This window comes from Pristis pectinata, chromosome 1 (genome assembly GCF_009764475.1).
Source record: "Pristis pectinata isolate sPriPec2 chromosome 1, sPriPec2.1.pri, whole genome shotgun sequence".
Lineage (NCBI taxonomy): Eukaryota > Metazoa > Chordata > Chondrichthyes > Rhinopristiformes > Pristidae > Pristis > Pristis pectinata.
Window position 1 is genome coordinate 146,644,664 of NC_067405.1, and position 4,691 is coordinate 146,649,354.

Here is a 4,691-nt window from a genome sequence, read left to right on the forward strand (position 1 = left end):
AATACCCGCACAACGCTACACCTGCAACCGCAAAACGCACAACACTTCACACCAGAATCGCGTCCGTCTCGTCCACCACACACGCGATCCCCTGAGGGGCCCACCGAGCGCGGAACTCGGCCAGGGCGCCCGAGGAGACCGCGTGCTCCCGTTCCAACGACACCTGCGCGCGCACGTAAGCGCAGAAGACGGGCAGGCAGGCCAACCTGCCGGAACCCTTGGCCGCCCGCCGCCGCGTCCCGTGGATGGCCAGCTTGGCCAGGCCCAGCAGGAGACCCACCAGGAGATCCGCCGCGCGCCCCTCCCCGCGTCGCACCGGGTGCCCGTAGACCAACAGCGCGGGGCTGAAGTGTAACCAGAACTTAAACAGCAGCCCCCGCAGATACGCGTGGTACACCGTCTCCTCCCGGCCGCAGAAGTGACAGGTGGCAGGGGTGTCGGTGAACCGGCTCAAGAATCGGTTGCACGGCACAGCCCGGTGCAACACCCTCCACCCCAGGTCCCCGATGTACAGCGGGAGGACTCCCGCGTAGAGAGACCCCCACCGGGGACCGCCCTCGCCGCCCGCCAGCAAGACGGACCGCCACGGCGTGTCCGGCCGGCAGACCAAGGCGAGGGAGTGAAAGGTGTGCAAGAGCAGCCCGTACAAGAAACGCCTCGGCGCCTCGCGGAATGGCACCATCGGCATGTCCGCCAGGTGGCTCAGGTTGTGCCGCGCCACCTCCCGCGAGAGACGTCAGCACCGCTCTTCCCACAGTGTGACATTCCCCCATACCGCCCTTTTTACAAAACAATTATTAGCTAAAAGCACTCCAAGAGACAACCTTTATCAATACATTACAGCTAATACAGAAAGAAACAACTAAGCAACTACATAACCATAGAGAATAATGCAAACTAATACCCGCAAAACACACATATAACACTACGCTTGCTACCGCAACACTTCAGATCAAAATAGCATTGGCACCGTCCACAACACACGTGTCCGGTACCACTCCTCCCACAGTGTGACCCTCCCTCAGTACCAGCCCTCCCACAGTGTGACCCTCCCTCAGTACCCATTATTTTGTTGGCCTATACTCTAGTGCACAGCTCATGATGCAGGGCTTCACCCTGAAACATCCACAGTTCCTTCCCCCCTACAGATGCTGCTCAACCTGCTGAGTTCCTCCAGCAGATTGTTTGTTGCTCCAGGTTCCAGCAACTGCCGTCTCCTGTGTCTCCACAAGTCTATTAAACTGGTTCGAATCCGCAAATGTCTGATTCACCTGCTGACACGACTTAATTAGCCCCGGTTTTGATGTGGGCATTTCTCACCTGACGCGCACGCTCATGCTTCAGCCACCAGGGGTCAGTGGGCAGCAGTCAGGAGCTGTCAAACAGCCCTCTTATATTATTTCACCTGACGTGGCAGGTCACACTGACGTGGCAGGTCACACTGACGCGGCAGGTCACACTGACGCGGCAGCCCTGCAGTACTGCTGGGAGCCACCGGTCAGCAGCGCACACCTTCAGTGCCAGAGCTCACATGAGCAAACACTCAAGGTGGAACCAGTGACTTTTGTTCTGTTGGGGAGTTGAGAGGTTTGGGGAACGGGTAGGAAAGTCAAGCTGAGGTCAGATCAGGTTGGAGGGAGGGTCACACTGTGGGAGGGGCAGTACTGAGGGAGGGTCCCACTGTGGGACGGGCAGTACTGAGGGAGGGTCACACAGTGGGAGGGGCAGTACTGAGGGAGGGTCACACTGTGGGAAGTGCTGTTGTGTGAAATCGTTCTTTTTCTGTCTTAAGGATCAAGGACTCTGGACACGAGCTTTGTAGACCAAAACTAGTTTCATCACAAAGGCAAACGTGGGACAGAATATATGGGAACAGAAACACGCTCACTCACGCACAGGATACCACGAACACGAGAGGGGATTGTAACTGGGGTAAAATACACTCACACACACACACACTGATACACACAAGCACACAATAGCAATGTACAACTTCAGGATATAACACTTCAATGCCTGTCCCACACTAACATTGGCCCTTAACGCTCCCTGAGTGGAATGCTCCCTGACCATGTGGTGATGCACTCTTACCATTGATCTCTGCAGCGTTGTCTCACTACTCCTGGGGTCGTCAAAGAGGAAGGGCTAGGGGATGCAGCCCTTTTTATGGTGCTAGGAGGCTGGGTGGAGCCTCACTGTTGTGATTTAAACGAGCCAATGGTGTGGGAGTCAAAGACAAAGGTTCCTGCCACGGCCAATGGTCAGGCAGGTTCAGAGACAAAGGGTACTGGTCAGGCAAGTTCAGAGGCAAAAGGTACTCCCACACCTGAGGGGTGGGTGGAGCCGCACCTTGATTGACAGTAGCATCACTTCCGATCAGAGGAGCAATGCTGTCCTCTGGTCAGTGGGGGTCAGTGTCGTTACTGTCACGTAACAGCCATGTGGATGTCTCACAACACGTGCGGGTACTGAGGGAGGGTCACACTGTGGGAGGGGTGGTACCGTGCCCCTCTTTGCGTATCTGAAGGGGCTGCTGCTCAAGTTCTGGCTGCACTTCAGCCCGACGCTGTTGGTCTACAGCCACCCGGTGCGGCGCGGGGTGGGGCGCGCGGAGGATCTCCTGGTGGGTCTCCTGCTGGGCCTGGCCAAGCTGGCCATCCACGGGACACGGCGGCGGGTGGCTGAGGGTACCGGCAGGTCTGCCTGCCTGCCCGTCTTCCGCGCTTACGTGCACACGCGGGTGTGTTTAGAGAGGGAGCATGCGGTTTCCGTGGGCACCCTGGTTGAGTTCCGCGCTCAGTGGGCCCATCAGGGGATCGCGTCTGTCATGGATGGTAAAAACGCGATTATTATTTGAAGTGTTGCATGTTGCGTTTAACGGGTGTAGTGTTGCGTGTGTGTTTCGTTAGTATTAGTTTGCATTTTCTACTGTAGTTCTGTCGTTGCTTAGTTTCTTCTCTTCTGTATTAGATGTTGTGTATTGACACTGGTTGTCTTTTTGTAGTGTTTTTAGTGAATAAATGTTTATATTTAAGAAAAGGGGCAGTACCGTGCTCACTTTGGCAGCACATACACTAAAATTGGAATGACACAGAGAAGATTAGTATGGCCTCTTCACAAGGATGACATGCAAATTCGTGAAGCATTCCATATTTTTTTCCCCGGTGGAGGTCTCTCTACGCAGGAGTCCTCCCCCTGTACGTCGGGGACCTGGGGTGGAGGGTGTTGCACTGGGCAGTGCCGTGCAACCGATTTCTGAGCCAGTTCACTGACACCCCGGCCGCCTGTCACTTCTGCGGCCGGGAGGAGACAGTGTACCATGCGTATGCGGAGTGCGAGAGGTTGCAGCCCCTTTTTGCGTATCTGAAGGGGCTGCTGCTCAAGTTCTGGATGCACTTCAGCCTGATGCTGCTGATCTATGGTCACTCGGTGCGGCGCAGGTTGGGCGGGGGATCTCCTGGTGGGTCTTCTGCTGGGCCTGGCGGTGGGTGGCTGAGGGTTCTGGCCAGTCCGCCTGCCTGCCCGACTTCCGTGCTTACGTGCGCGCGCGGGTGTCTTTGGAGGGGGAGCACACTGTCTCCGTGGGTACCCTGGCTGAGTTCTGCGCTCGGTGGGCCCATCAGGGGATCGCGTGTGTCGTGGACGGTGAAAATGCGATTCTTCTGTGAAGTGTGTGTGCGTTTAGTGGATGTTTAGCTAGCACTATTTTGCTGTAGTTATGTAGCTGCTTAGTTTTTTTCTTCTCCTCTGTAGTAGTTGTAGTGTATTGGCACTGGTTGTCCTTTTTGTAGTGCTTTTACTTAATAAACGTTTATATTAAAAAAAAGGGGCTGTACTGAGGGAGCACTGATCACATCACAGGGAGTTAAGTTTTTCCCATTTTTTGAAAGTTTAGCTCTTCTCCAACCTGCCCTGGGTTACAATTCTCAATTTTTGAGGAGGTTACCAAGAAAATAGATGAAAGAAAAGCTGTGGATGTTGTCTACATGGCCTTTGACAAGGTCCCACATGGGAGGTTAGTTCATAAGGCTCAGTCACTAGGTATCCATAGAAAGGTTGTAAACTGGATTCGAAATTGGCTGAGTGGGAGAAGACAGAGAGTGGTTGTGGATGGTTGTTTCTCAGACTGGAGGCCTGTGACTAGTGGTGTGCCTCAGGGATCTGTGCTGGGGCCATTGTTGTTTGTTGTGTATATCAATGATCTAGATGATAATGTGGTAAATTGGATCAGCAAGTTTGCTGATGACACTAAGATTGGAGGTGTAGTGAACAGCGAGGAAGGCTTTCAAAGCTTGCAGAGGGATCTGGACCAAATGGAAAAATGGTCCAGAAAATGGCAGATGGGATTTAATGCAGACAAGTGTGAGGTGTTGCATTTTGGAAGGACAAATCAAGGGAGGACATTCACAGTAAATGGTAGGGCACTGAGGAGTGCGGAGGAACAAAGGGATCTGGGAGTTCAGATTCATAATTCCCTGAAAGTGGCGTCACAGGTAGACAGGGTTGTAAAAAGGCTTTTGGCATCCTGGCATTTATAAATCAAAGTATTGAGTATAGGAGTTGGGATGTTATGGTGAGGTTGTATAAGACATTGGTGAGGCCAAATTTGGAGTATTGCGTGCAGTTCTGGTCACCTAACTATAGGAAGGATGTCAGTAAGATTGAAAGAGTGCAGAGATTTACTAGAATGT

General features: G+C 53.4%; 1 non-coding gene across 1 annotated transcript; it reads left to right on the forward strand.

The window, feature by feature from the left end:
* Window positions 1-3,050: 3,050 nt before the first annotated feature.
* On the forward strand, window positions 3,051-3,157 carry LOC127578970 (U6 spliceosomal RNA). The gene has a single exon (XR_007957608.1). It is a non-coding gene; the product is annotated as a U6 spliceosomal RNA (small nuclear RNA).
* The last annotated feature ends 1,534 nt before the right edge of the window (window positions 3,158-4,691 follow it).